Here is a 15,632-nt window from a genome sequence, read left to right on the forward strand (position 1 = left end):
TCAGTTGTGCTGTGTTGAGCCAGGCGCAGCACAAGCTGTGCTGTTGCTACCAGCCCAATGCCAGCTGCAGTAGCACAGACGATACCTGATCCAGCATAAAGTGAAGAGTGGTGTAGACAGATGACACCTGATATCGCCCAGTCTGCTGGGACAGCTACTCCTTGAACATTTTTAACAAATCTGAAATGACAAAGCAAGTTTGACACTGGCTCTGCAGTCTGTGTCATGGCTTCAGTGTTCCTGATACAGCAGTAAGCATCTTAAAGCAATATTCTTCATCTTGTAAAACCATACCTATGTTATCTCAGTAAACATCTGCCTGTGCCCTAGGGAGTTTAGTGACTACATGTTGTAGATAGGAGATTAAACCCCACAAATTCTAGTTCTGTTTGGACATTATTATTTCTTAGTTGTCAGCCAGTTTTGTGCCAAATGCCTGTTCCTGTAAATGCTTAAGAGTTAGAGTTTTGTTGCCTTCAGTGAGCACTTTACTTGTCAGGCTAATACATGTTAGCTGTCGGCATCTGGATCCTAAGCCAAATAAAGTTTTCCATAGTAAGAAGGGAAAGACCATAGACACCAGCTATTTTAATTTAATTGGGATTCAGTTGGAGTCTAATTGTAAGTAATATCCTCTTTAGCGTTGGGCAAAAATTTCACTGAAAGTTGGACTAGATCTAAATCTGCAAGAGGATATTTTTGATATGTATTACTATTAATATCTTGTTTTTACATCTGTCATCCAGAAGAGTTTGTGATGTTTAATACACGACAATTTCTGTGTCTTTCTGTAAACAGGTTTGGGGACTCTGGTGTTTCTTTTTGAGGTGCAGTTCTGTGTTAATAATATAGGAGAAGTGTGGCTTGTCTTCTCATAGCACTAAAAGTGAGATAATCCCTGTGTAAGGAATCAGTAAGTATGGTCCGCTTAATCTAGTCCCAGTGTGAAACTGTTGACATTTGTTCTTTTTTTTCTATCATTATGTGACTGGGCCTGTTTTGTGCTGGATTAGGCACAAATCTCCTATGCAGCACATTTGGCATGTTACTAGTAGTTTAACTTCATTAATAATGTATGAAGGAAATGTAATCCATGACAAGGAAGGAAAGAAAAGTATTTTTGCGGCTACCAAATCCTCTGGAATGGATAATTATTCAAGATCTGATGTTTGATGTTATAGTTTACAACTGAGCTTCTTCCACAGAGTAAAAATAAAAAAAATATACATACACACAAATATAGTAGCACTGTAAGAAATGTGCTCCTTCCTATTTGAGGTTGTATATACTGGTTTAGAATGCATCAACTGCAGAGAGAAATATAGATTGTAAAGACAAAGTGCTTTATCTTACTTGTTTTAAGCAGCACTGTGCTCTGATCTCATTGAAAACAAGCTCAGACAATATAACAAGCTTTTTAAAGGGGAGGAAAAAAGGCAATGAGTAGCTACTTGCTGAGTTATGTTGACCTTGCATAAGAAAGAAGATTAATTGCTTGTGTCTGTCAGCTACAAAACCTAGAGTCCATATTGGTCTATGGGCTGCTTCAAACGAATATTCTTATTTAGAAATTCAATAGCATACTTGGTATTCCCTCTCACCTGCAAGTCAGTCCTAAACAGCCTCAATATTTAGGGTGGCTGAAAAGCCACAGTGTACTGCACAGAGCCTAAACCAGCCCCAAAGCAGCAGTCACTCGCAACTACTTTTGTGTTCTGCACTCCTGTCACATTTGTGCTATCAGAGCAACAGCTGGGGAGACTTTTTCAACAAAGATGAGTGTCAGATAATCCTGATGAGATTCCACATCCAACATCTTTTGTAATTATGTCACATTCAGCTGTAATGGAATAATTCAAGCTGAAAGGACAAGCTTTGATCCTTTCTTAAACCTTTCCCTGTGGACTGGCTATCTAAAAGATTTAAAGATATTTCTGTTACAAGATCTAGTGTTTCCTCAGAGAAGTCATGTTTCTGAAGCAGTGAGATCTGCAAGAGCAATATTATTTGCCAATACATCTCTCGGAGCATTTTTGCAAAATAAAGATATCAATAAGAGTATGCCTTCCATAACCAACAAGGAAGTTAGAATTAATTTTAATATTCTTTAAATCATTTGTGTGCACAGAAAATGGACTTTATTTTAATGAATCACAGTGGTGCAATCTATAAATATTGGTGTAAAAATACGTTTGTGCTGAAGGGAACACAAATTTGTTTAGGCAAGGATCATACATATTGGGAATATCTATTTAGAGAAATAAATGTTTCTGAAGAGGCACTCTTTACAAATAATTAGTTGACACTAGGATTTTTGAAATAAGATTTAGTGACCAGTTTCCTATTGAATTTCAATACAATTTCAGTGCTTATGCCCCTAGGCCCTTTTTTGGTAAACTTAATTAACTTGGAAAAGCCTCTGGGTCTACATAAAAAAGAATTTCTTCAAAGGGATCTTTCTTATTTCAGGACAATATTCTATATTCTTTAGTGTAATAGAACATGGCACTAGCTATTTTATGTTTCTGAACAGAATAATGTGGCTATGGATATGGAAACTGCTGTAGAAGATCATTCTCTGGGATCTTTTTGGCCTCAGTTTGGAGGATAGAGTTTGGATCCCTAATTTTTCTGTGTGTCAGATTTATGCCAATATAAATCCCTTGACTTCAGTGAACATTTTTCATTTGTTTCCTGGCCTCCACTGGAAAGAGAACTGTTTCTTAAGGTTTTCACACATGGACTACATTAAGGGGTCACATTCAGATGATACTCTTCTGGCATTTCGATCAGCCCGGGGTCAATGAAGTGCTATCTGGGCTAAGGATATAGGGTTGGGCATGTGTTTAGTCAGCTCCAAATTTCCCATCTGTCAGACATGAGAAATTCAATGTCTTTTCGTGCATGCCTGTTTGTTTAGGGTCTAAGAATCAGTGTGGCAGGGGTCATTCCTGAGGGCTGTGCTGGTGGAGTCCTTTGGTATGCCTCCAAACAACCTGGTGCGTGCCTCACTTCTGTCCACTGCTGTTTAATGCTCACTCATCTTTATGGTCCTGAATTTGTGAGGCCTATGATAGAAGCTGACCTCTTCAGAGGTATACAAAAGGGAGAGGCCTACTTTCTCACAGTCTTTCCTCCAAGTTTCTGCTACACATGTAGAATGTTATTAATTTTGCCTTTGCTTAAGTTTAGTTAATAAATAAAATCAATAACCAAGGTCCTGGGAGAATATTTTTCTCTCTTTCCCAGGATGTATTTCAGTTTATCTGCAAGCTAATAAATGGTAGTGACTAATGATTGGTATGAGCAAACCTCAAAAGCATCAATTCAGAAAGCAACCTCGAGTTTGGACATTTACCCGAGTTAGTTGTGTCTCTTGAGTGATCAATCTGGTTTGAAAGCTTGAAGGATTTCTTCCTCCATTTTGCTAGTTGAAAGGAATTATTCTGCCTTCAGTTCAGGAGAGAAAAATTCTGGGATGTAATACACACAGTTGGTCTTGTGCCTCTAAGGATGGATGTTGAGAAGGCTGAATTTTTAACTCTTTTATATCCATTGTCATTCAATGGGATAATTGCATGCTGGTGGGCATGCTTAGTTAATACCCCTGAAAACGGTGTGATGTTTCTGCATGGATAGGAAAGTAAGCTGTGGATTTTTCCCATGTCATTTGAATCTGTCCTTGGCCATAGTGATTTATTCAGTTGTTCAAGAAGTACCTCTATAATTTTTGGAGAGTGGACAAGGTACTAAAAAAACAAGGAAAAGGACAGTGCTTGCATATCTTTAAAAGAGTAAGGGGTTGATGAGAGGAAAGGAGCAGGACACCTTCTAGACTTGTCAGACAGATTTTAATCTTTGTACATGTACAACTGGCAAAATTTGTTACAGAATTTTGCCAGTTTGGAAATATCTAGGGAACAGAGGATAAAGAGCAGCCAGAAATGCCTCAAGAACAAATCACATCTAACGAATATAACCACCTTCTATGATAGGGCAAAATATGTATGGATAGAGGCAAAGCAATAAGTTCCTCTGAGTCTTGGATTCAGAAAAGCTTTTAAAATAGTCTTATGCAACACTTTTGTAATGAATTTAAGACGTTGTCTAGGTGAAAATATCATAAGGTAGACTCCGAGCCAACTGGGCAATTGTACCACAGAGGAGTTATTTGTACCCAAAATAAAAGGGTCTACCAAACAGACTTTTTAAGGTTTGTTTGGAACCTGATTTTGTTTAAGGATTTAGTTGATAACCTGGCTGTTTTTTTAAAAGGATTTAATGAAGCAAACATGGGGTGAGCTGCAATTGTTTGAGGGTGGGATCAGAATTCAAAATGAATTCAAAATCAATTCAAAATAATTTTGGTAAGTTAGAAGTGAAGTGATCTGAAAAGTATAAGATGAAATTTAGGTGGGTTGAATGGTTATTGTGGGTAGTAATTGTTTGCACAAGTATTGATGAGAAGAAATAAAGTAAGCAGAGGTTCTGTGGAGAAAGACCGAATGTAAAGTTATAAGAGAAACCTGACTTAGCTGTGTTGCTTTATTGATAAAGATTTGGACAGAACTGTAACAGGAAGAACATTTATTTTCCTCCCTCTTGCCATCGTAAGCCTTCGGCTGGAATGCTGAATATTACATTTCAAGAAAGATTTTACAAACAGGAATGTTGGAAGGAACCACTGGAGATCATTTAGTTCAACCTCCCTGCTCAAGCAGGCTTCCCTAGAGCATGTTACTTAGGATTGCATCCAGATGGCTTTTGAATATCTCCACAGAAGGAGACTACCACCTTCCTGGGGAATTTGTCCAGTGTTCAGTCCCTATCACCTTAAAGAAGTTCTTCCTCATATTCAAGTGGAATTTTCGGTGCCTCGGTTTCTGCCCATTGCCTCTTTTCCTGTTGCTTGGCACCACCAAGCTTCCTGCTCTTGACACTCACTTTTCAGATACTTATAGAAATTGATGAGGTTCCCTCTCAGTTATATTTTCTTGAGGCTGAACAGGCCAAGCTCCCTCAGTCTTTTCTCCTAAGAAAGGTGCTCCAGTTCCTTGGTCCTTTTCGTAGATCTCTGCTGGTCCTTCCCCAGGAGCTCTAGGTATCTCTGTACTGAGGAGACCAGAACTGGACACAACACTCCAAATGTGACTTCACCAGGGCTGGGTAGGGGGACAGAATCACCTCTCTCAATCTGCTGGCAATGCTCTTCCTAACGCACCCCAAGATACCATCAGCCTTCATGGCCACAAGGACACTGCTGGCTCATGGACAGCTTGTTGTCCTCCAGGACGTCCAGGTACTTCACAGGAGAGCTGTTTCCAGCAGGTTGACCCCCACTCTGTACTGGTGCACCAGGTCCTTCCTTCCCTAAAAGTTTCAAAAATTTCTGCTCTGCCCATCCCTCCAGTGCATGAGATCCTTCTGAAGGGCTATGCAGCCCTCTGGTATTGGCCACTCCTCTCAGCTTTGTATCCCTAGCAGATTTGCAGACAAGGTACTGTATCCCATCATCCATGCTGATGGATAAGCTAAACAATACCAGATCTGGTATCAACCCTACGGGTACACCACTAGTTACAGGCCTCCAGCTAGACTGTGATGCTGATAAAAACCCCAAGCCCTGCCATTCCGACAGTTGTCAATCCACCTCACTGTCTGCTTTTCCAGCCTGCAGTTTTTAGCTTGGCCTATGAGGACATCTTGGGAAACAATGTTAAAAGCCTTTGTGGAAGTTCAGATAGACAACATTCACTGCTCTCCCCTCATCTGTCCGACTAGTCCCAACATAAAGGCAATTGGATCTGAACTGGTTTCAGAGAAATGAAGGAAAAGCACTAAGTATCTTTGATGTTAGGAGGATGAGGACAGACTGAATGGACTGAGTTCTTTAACCTGATGAAGGCAGTATGAGAAAGGGTGACATAATGGTCTGCAAGCCTACTCTAGAACCAGAATAACAATCTTATCTCTGTGCTGAGTAGGGCAAGTAGTAATGGACTTTAACTTCAAGAAGATGGATTAGTAGTAGTTTTTGGTGATATTATCTTAAAAGAAAGAAATGACATGTTTAAACATCTTGTTGGGAGGCTCTGTTCTGTTCTTGGAGAACACTGAAAATAAGTAAGTACCTGTAGAGAATGATCAAAGCATGGCTTATACTATGCTTGAAGCAAGGTACAGAAATGTCCCTTACAGCAGTATTCAAAAACCTGTGGTCAATTCTCTGTGATGGAAGTAGTATCTAGATAAAAGTAATTAGAAGTATGGCTGGAATTTGGGTATTGGTGTACTAGTGCCAATGACACCAATTTGCGAACTTTTCTGGAGTCCCATCAGTATATGATCACTAAAGAGTCAGTTCTTCAGCTACTGGAATTAAAGACAGATTCCTGGGGTGAATTTACAGGGATTGTAACTTTCAAGCGCATTGGCCAGCCTAAGAATTAGTTTAGGTCTAGTAAAAGAGTTCATTAAAGCTTAGGTGTAGATGCAATCCCAAGGGGAAATCCATATTCCTATGCAGTGGGTAAAGTTCCACTAAATTGAACACATGATTGCAGTTTGGCAGTATCAAAGCAAATGTAACCAGCTCAATGCACTGAGGTGCCATTTCAGCAACCAGCTGACAGTTGTGCATGGGGATAGCGCAGGGGAGCTGCCTCTGCGTGTTGGTATTTCCTGTGCTAAATCACTTTATATGTTTGGAGATAATGTATTGCCTAGCAGGAAACTAGCTTGACTCATTTTACATACTGGAAGGTGCAGTGTTGATAAAATCCAGCCATTCCAAAAGGATAGGGACTGACTTTGGTCTGTCAGCTAACCACAGATTACTTCAGGTTAGTGGGCAAAACCCTTAGGACATGTGTGATGCTGCAAAGTGCTGGTGGAAGAATGGTCAGAGGAAAGCAAGCAAGCAAGCAACTCATTGACACACTACAATGGTAGTGATAAGGCTTAAAGACTTCTGATGTAATTCCAATTTCTGCGTAGTTTCTGCCTGCTGGGGCATTGATAAGAGCAATAAATCTGTTACTCTAGTGTTTAAGCTTTCTCTGGTTAGGAAACTTTTTGGAAAAGTTTGTGACTGGCAATGGAATTATTCAAACAAGTGCAGTTACAGGGCTGAGAAATGCTCTGGTTCATTTATTTTGTTAAGGTAGTTTATTGTATATATTAATAAAGGATAATATTATGTATCTCAAATACTTAATATACTTTGTGAATTAGGGCCTAAATTAAATTATCACAAAACTCTATCAAGTTGGGTAAAAGTGTTACTAGTACATGTATTATGCTGCATACTGGCAGAATTTAACATATGACGAGAGGAGCAAGTGAACTTACCTTTTGTCTTCCCAACCTCCAAAAGACCTAATACTGCACATCTGGTTGTTACTGCTGTGGCAAAAAGAAGATCATGACTTTGTGGGAAAAAAACCCAACTGTCTTTTGTGAAGGTCTAGAAAGGCACTGTATGATGTGATTTGGAACATTTATCCATTGTATGTTTGCTAGAAATATTTTTATATGTGATGGTTAAATGAAGAACATAAGAAGCATTATTTCTTTTTTTAATCTTTAAATGGGTTACCAGAGTAATTTGTCTGGCAGAGATGACTTTAACTATTTTTAGAGAAGCTACAGCTTGGAGCTTTTGAAAAATTTAACCATTAGACTTGTTAGTTTTTTATATATATCGTACATTTGGCTCAAACACTCACACTCATGCTTAATCACTTGGATGAATAAATCCCACTATATGCTTCAGTATTGTGAGGTACAGTATACTCTTAAGGGCAACATATCTCTATTAGAGATCATGTTATTTTTACTCTTCAGCATGAAGTCTGGGATTTCTTGCAAATGAAATGCATTTTTAGTAGCAATTTAAATACAGTAAAATTCTGTGATTTCAAGGCACTTCCAAAGGTCAATATGCTACCAACACTAAATTGTGTTTGAAAGTAATGAGAACTAGTGATTTCAGAACACTTAATAAGATAATATATTCGCATCTTTAGAGGCACACAAAACCCACAGTTGTGAGTACATAAAGTTCTGTGAATCCTTAAAAAAAAAAAAATGTGGTGACTCTAGACCTCCGCCCTGTTGGGAGTAAAGCCTCTGAACCAAAAGTGTGATATAGGTGCAGGGCAAAAGAAGTTCCTTTGCAAAACTGGAACTAGCCTCAGCAATCTCAAATGCATATGATGTGAAATTGGAATGTCTTGTTAATATGAACTTTAAATTTCTTGAGGAATTTCCCTGGAAGTTAATACCTGCTGATATTTTTATGCTGTATAATGATGGACATCAGAAGTGAATTATTATGTGGTATACTTTACTCATAAATATTAATAAAATGCAAAACTGTGCTTCAGAAATCTGTAAGTATGTGAAGAATGTAAATTTTTTTCATAAGCTTTGAACTACTAGTTTTGTTTTGGTTTTTTTTCCTCCTTTTTGCTTGTTCTAGTTTACCAGACTTTGCAACTAGAATTAGTGGAATTTCACTGTCCTCTAACTCATCTTGTGAGCAAATGGTTAAAAAAACCATTTCAATATGCTTGGGCCTGAAGCTGCACATGTTGTTCATCATAAAAATGTGATTAAAAAAAATGTAGACATTACTTAAAGCTCTGGATATAACTGACTAAATATGGAGAAGGATGGATACCTTAATTCTGTGCTGTGTTTATGCCTGCTTTGGATCCGAGAAACAAATAACCTTTTTAGAGTGAACATGGTTTGTCTAAGTTGTGCTGATATTTCCTATCTCATCTGAGTCCAGGAAACACAGCAGCTTATTTCTGTTTAAATCAGCTAAAATTGACCATAATTCTACAAGTCACAAATTTACATCACTGCTGTAGCTGTTGATAATTTATGTCAAGTTTTTATTATACCCATGCGTGGTTCCTAAATAAGCTATTTGCTGTGAAGCTTAGCTTCCACTAGGTGACCTTTTGTTCATAACTGTGTGTGCATAATAGAAGAAAGTTCCTCTGTTGCTCCTAAAGTCCACATTTACATAATTTCACATTTCTCAGTAAGGGCTCCATCAGCTTAGTGGATACCAAATCTCCCTTTTCACTTCTTTCAGTTGAAGTATTTCATGGATATCAAAAATAATGGTGTTAGCCATCAGTTTCATTCCTACGGATCATCTTAGATAAAAAACATAAATTACATTTTAGGTTTGTAAAGTCTACGTTACATTAAAGTTTTAGGTGATTACCACAGAATATGCACATAAAAGGTAGCCTTAGATCAAGAATCAGACTATTGACTGAAGCTCTGATTTCTGCTTTTTCCCATCCCCAACACAAGCCATTTCTCCCCATATGTTAGAAAGCTGAATCCTTTCTTCAAGAAATGGAACTAATCATATCCCTTCCAGCTCCACTGCATTTTCCTAAAGGCTATCCATTTTTAGTTTCTCCCAGCTCCTCCTCTTCTCAGAGCTGAATGCTTTCTAGAGTGTAGGAATTTCTTCCTAACTTGTCTAGATACTTTTTTTGTTTGTTTTGTTTCTTCCTCCAAGAGTACTTCAGACAGATGTAGAAATCAATCTATTGTAGGGAAGACTAAGCGACTACCCAGTGTGGTTTTTAGTTTTATATTATGCTAAATACACTTCAGACCTTCCTCAGTTTTTCATAGCCCTAGGTTGTTTTCAAACTTACCTGCCAATATTGTTTAAAACTGTTAATGTGATTGAAGCTGTTTCTAAAGTACCTTTCTTACCACCAGAGTTGTCACCCACTGAAATACGTGATATTAACAGCATGGAATGTGCTTTTTGAGTATGTTCAGGGTTGGGGAAGTTTCTTTAGGTTCTGCTGACTTCATCATACTGCTGAGGTCTCCTTCTGCTAAGCACTGAACTCTGCATATCTGTTTGGAAAGGATCAGAGGCAAGAGCCAGGAGAACAAGACTTCTTTCTTATCAGGTAGTAGAAGATAAGGCACACAAACAAAATGATGTGAAATATTTTTGTTCATTGAATAGGTAGAAAGAAATCAGGGAAAAACAGCTGTTAACCAAGTTAACGAGAGAAAAAACAATATATTTTATTAATTCTGTAGGTACAGTACCTAATAAGACAGTTCTTGCAGAACAACATTTCAAAGTCACCTGTTGCCTGCAGATTTTAAATAATTTCCTAAGGGTGGGCAAGTGTAACTTTCCTGCCTAGACTGGGGAGTGAAGGTATAAAACTGAAGTGATCATTTTAGAGCTCTCATTGTAGAGTCCCATTGTCTAGGCTCTGATTAGGGGAGATGCTGTGAAAGACTGTATTTCACTTTTGTTGTCCTTCTTTTTGCTTTTTACTGATTTGAAATATTAAAGTATCTTTACAAATGTGTTTTCTTGCATGACTGTACCTGTTTCATATGTATAGAAAGCCAGAGAGACTTTTTTCACAGTTTAAGTACAGTAAGTAATGTCGTTTCATCTGGTTGACAAAGTGTCTTCACATTGTTCCTCCTGCCATTACACTTTTCATGGTTTAGCATGTTTGTAGGGGAAAATGAGCTAGAAAAGGCTCTAATGTTTTCTTGTCTGAGACAACTGCTAGGATTTTACACCTTTTTTTTTTTTTTTTTTTCAGTGTAAGTGATTTCACTTCAATCTCTAAGCACAGTGTCAGGAATTATACGTAATGGGTACTTGTAGGGGCCCTATTTTTAATTTTGTTGTGTAAAATTGGTTTCTTGTTACTGCCATTTCAGTAACGTAGTATCATATGTTAACATTTGTTAATGTGTGAGACTTGTTTTACCTGACAAAGTGCTTGAGAGAAGATCCATCACTGGCATTGTGTGCCTCCTGCAATTGGCAGACCTCAGTATCTGCATTTAAGAGAACTTGCTGAGGATGCTGGGCTGTGTTTCTCAGGGTCTAAGTATGAATTTAAACTTCAATTCTAAGAACAATATATTTGACCTATCTTGTATTTTTGCTAAATTATATAAAAATGATAGAACAGGTAATAAAGTATGTAACCCCTGCACAGTTGTGCTGGCCTGGAAAGCAATTAAGGAGGTCATGTGAGTAGTATTTTTTTCTTTTTTTAGCATATCACTAAAAGCAATTGTTTTGGATAAAGCAGTGAAAAACATCAGTTTCTTACCCTCCCTTTTCTGTCTATTTGGCTAAAGGAGAGTTTAAGTACACCATATTTCCTAATAAGTCCAAGATGTAAATATTCTTTGTTCCCTCTTCTATTTGGTTCTGAGAGATGATTGCTGTAGCATTTGCCCCAAAAGGAACAGAAAAGATATTTAGAAGAAAATCATCAGCTTGTTCCTTTGCCCTTTCTCACTGAGAAGCAAAATCCTACTGAAATGCCCACATTGATCTAAAAAATAAACCAGTGAACTCTGCCTTTTCCTAACCCAACTATATAGCCCGGTGATGATACCTGCAATCTAAAGAAATATTTCGCATGGTAGCTTTTCAAAAAGAACATTCAAAGGGATTGGTGGGATAGATTGTGGTCTGGGCAGGTAATCTTGCATCTTTGGAATTGAATTTAAATTGCTAGTGAGCATATTTGGTCTTCTGTCCATAAACAAATATTTATTTGGTGCTTTGTTCCAAGATTGCATTTTGACAATCTGATGCAAGTGGCATCAGATGGACTGTTTAACTTTTTATCAAGTAGAAGAAAACATGTAGTAATTGCCATATTGGATTGTGCTTGTGGTCTGTCTAATGTACTACCATTTCTCTGATGACCATACCAGATGCTTGAGATGAGGATGGTAGACCCCATAGGAATTAGAGGCTTCTATGAAAATTTCATTCTAATCCCTTCTAATGAGAAATTGAGCTAAAACTGAAGCAGGAGCTTTTATCATTTCCAGCAGTCTTCTTAGGTTGGTGACTCTAACTCCTCTAAATATTCTTATCTGTGTCCAGATTTGATCTGCCTTTGGACAGTAGTGTTTGGGTTTATTTATTTTTTTTTTTAACTTGTGGCAATGAACTGCATGAATGGTGATTAAATCAGTGTAAATTATTTTAATGTAATTGAAGGACCCCTTTCCTCTTGAATCAGTCTTCTCAAATGTATTGCGCACCACGTTGTGGTTCACAGAGTAAATAACAATGTAGAAGGCAGCTACTATCTCCATGTTTTCTCACTGAGGATAGTGAGAAACTAACTTATGTTGTGATAAATAACTGTGGTGATAGCCTAACGATTGTTTCTACTTACAGGCTGAGAGGTTCAGCACCTCCCCCACACCCATCTTCTCAAAGTCCTGTTTCTTGAGTGTTTCAAACTGGACTCCCCAAATCACGGAGTTGCAAACTTCTATTGATTCTGTGACTTCTCCAGTGAGTATTGGTTTAATCAGGATATAATTTTATTTTAGACTTAGATGCTATATTAGAGCTAAAAGAGGTATTTTCACTACTTGTTTGGAACAGGCATGTATTGATAAGTGGGCTATATCTGAAGATTGCTTCAAGGTCTATGGCATGTGATTAGATGGTCTCGTTCCCAGGTGAAATCCTAGATGTCTTTGTCAGTAAGGAAGATATTTTATAACGCAAGCTTGTGTGCTGTCTCTAACCATCTTTCCTAGCAGAGGATAACTTGCTTATGCATATCTGTGATATATCCAGTTGCATCATATAAAACACAAACTTGGATAGGCATGCTGGAACCTCCTTGGTGAGAAGCAATAGTCTGATTTCAGTTACATTTGTGTAAGTCTGGATTTTTTGCCTCTGTTCTCAAAGATATTGCTTAGTATAATTCTGGATGTAGCTAGGACTCTAACTGTAATGGTTGGCTGTGTATCTGGTTGGTTAGAGTATCTGGTGATTTGGGTCTTGCTGGAGTCTGCTCTCTTGTCTGGGACTGGAAATGCCCTCATCTGACTCAAGAAGTCAGATGCCAAAAAATATCTCTATTTGCAAGAACCATTTGACTGGCATAGGGCTTTGGCTGATTCCAGTATCAGTTGCGTGTGCATCCTGGTTGGGAACCTAATGAGTGGGAGATGGACGGCTTCAGAGGATTGGAGGGAGTTCATTCAAGAGACTGCAAATCTCTGCCAAATAGGTTGTCTCTAAAGAAAGAGATCTGTAAATTCCTTAATAACAGTAATCATCTCTTGAGTTTATCCTGGAGCTCTAAACAAAGAAAACTTGACCATGATTATTGAAAATGTAAATGCTGTTAGTCACCTACCATTTCCAGTTTCTGGATTACACTTTATTTTTTTTAAACCCAGGCTGCCTCTGTACATAATGAAAGAGCACATTCTTTATCCAGCAATTAAATGGAATACATTGTGTGAAGTATTAAAATTGACTGAATTTATTAATTTTGAGACCGGGGTATATCTTGGTACCATTAAAATCATGCTTATTAGGATAAACCTTTCTGAAGACTTCAGCACTGAAATGGTACTTAAAATGAAGTCTTGGTGCACAAAATTCCACAACCTTCCCAGCCTCTTGTGGAAGTATTTGGCTGATTTCCACCCCTAGCCCTCCTTTTTCCCCCATTTCTTAATTATTTCCTATTGGTTACAGTGCTGTTGGTTAAATATATTTTTCTTCTGGGTGTTGGCACTTTATGATGCCTAGGACTCTATTACACAAGATTCTTCATGGATATGGTTTAAAAAAAGGTCTCAGTGGTTGCAAGGAAAATACAGTGTATGACAACGGTAGATATGGATGTAAAATTTGTAGCTCCAGTGGCCTCAAAGTTGATTTGGGTTTTTTGGGGGGTTTTGTATTGTTTTTGTGATGATTTTGGTAGAGGAAAGCTTTAGAAAGGGATTTTTGTGTCCCCAGTAGCATCTCAGAAGAGTAATGAGGGTAAACACTATGGAGTAATAAGTCTGAAAAACCATTTTGATTTTTTTTTTCCTATTTGTTTGCTTCAAAAATGCATTTGTATGTCTTTTTTTTTTTTTTTGCACTGGATTTTCATTTGTGGCTGAGTATTAGCAACAGTATTGTAGAAAACTGACTGAGTACTAATGTAAGGCTATTTAAGTATATATTTAAAGTGGTGGGAAAAAAATTCAAAAAGAAAGCCCTCAAAAAAACTTCCCAATGGTTTTCTGCCTTTTCTATTTTGAATAAGAAAGAGCAAAGATAGCGTGAACAATTTACAGGAACCTAACAGCCCCAGTGTATTTTAAGAAGGCTTTTTATGTACTACAGCATTTGAAAACATAAAGGCTAAATAAGGAAGAATGTTTAAGCTATCCCAGAAATGTGTGTATGTCTTGTCTAAACAAAAATGTCCTGGTTAAATTTAAAGTTGCTTGAGAAGAAGATTAGCTGAGGCAAGCTCTGCTTGGACATCCCATTCATAATTTTGCAGCATTTAAATTTAAGTCAATTGATTCAACTGGTACTAAAATGAGCTCGTTAAAGCCAGAAGAGTCTTGACACTAATTTTGGGAGCAACCAAAATTGATATGGTGCCTGAATAACCAGTGCTGTTTTCTCTGTAGATCCTGTTGAAGAGATGGATATTTGTCTTGGTGACAGAGCTGGGAGACTGAAGTTTCCTAGGTTTTGGTGGTTGCCCTAAAGAAACGTTTGTTATTTTTGATGGGAATTTTCATCCTTATATAAAGCTTTGGTATTTGTAACCTTTGCAATTATAGACTGGAAAAAAAAGTAAAAAATATATTTAATCTGTTTTCCATCCAGTATTTTTCCAATCACTGTAAGACATGAAATATTAGATCTGTGTTCAAATGTTTTATTTTTGCACCTTAAGAAATTACTGCATAGACCAGAAGACTTGTTTTACTGAAATAATGCTTTGTTCTTAGACAAAATATTTTGCTAGATTTAGTTCTAAACTTCTGGGAAAGCCTTAGGAACTCACATTTTTTTCTCATCTTACAAAATAATCACATGATCCAAAACTGGGAGAAACACCTTTTCTGGATTTTTCCAATATATTTGATTCATGCTCACTTTCTAGTTACACTGGTTATTTTTCAACCTCACTGCAAAAATAAAATTAGGAAAGTACCTTAGAAATAATGATGGCCCTCCAGGTCTTCCCTTAAAGGTTGCATTACTTTGGGACTGCTTGGTCTCTGCACAGAAGTAGAGCAAGCGTTCAACAAACTTCAGCTATTGTTATCCCTTCCACTTGGGCAGGGGGTGTGGTGCACATCTTGACACAGCATGGATGCAGATGGAGGTGGGACAAAAAAAGTGGGAGGGCAGAAAACACCAAGCTGTGGAAAAGAAGATCGAGGGTGAGGCAGCCAAAAGCATACTTAACTTGTTCTTGACCAAGTCTTGAAGTCCCGAAGTGATTCTACAGCTGTCAGGATACAAACAGGCTGATACAATCATTGGCCAGCACGAAAGAGGGGTGAGGCTGTCTCTACCTCCCAGCTCAGTGGTGAATGTCAAGGGCCTTGTGCAGATACTAAAAATCATTACTGATTTGTTACCAAATCACTTCTGCATGGAGTTCTTCAAGGTCTTCTTGTTTTCAAAAACTTCTACATGGGTTTGCCAATGTCACATCCAGGAGTAAATTATCAGATGTAAACTGACAGGCTGGGAGTTCTTCCCAGTCAGGTTAATGATTTCCTAGATTATTGGTTTGAATCCC

The 15,632-nt window shown here is 37.8% G+C and overlaps 1 long non-coding RNA gene across 3 annotated transcripts in view; it reads left to right on the forward strand.

Annotated features, from left to right (window-relative positions):
- The window catches only part of LOC146438102 (uncharacterized), a 234,159-nt gene that overhangs the window by 18,155 nt on the left and 200,372 nt on the right, over positions 1-15,632 (forward strand). For all 3 annotated transcript variants that reach the window (XR_014852020.1, XR_014852021.1, XR_014852019.1), the window contains exon 2: positions 12,236-12,355. This is a non-coding gene — a long non-coding RNA (uncharacterized LOC146438102). The remainder of the gene's footprint in view (positions 1-12,235; positions 12,356-15,632) is intronic.

Source organism: Lichenostomus cassidix, chromosome 4, assembly GCF_008360975.1.
Source record: "Lichenostomus cassidix isolate B80296 chromosome 4, HeHo_3.0, whole genome shotgun sequence".
Classification (NCBI taxonomy): Eukaryota; Metazoa; Chordata; class Aves; order Passeriformes; family Meliphagidae; genus Lichenostomus; species Lichenostomus cassidix.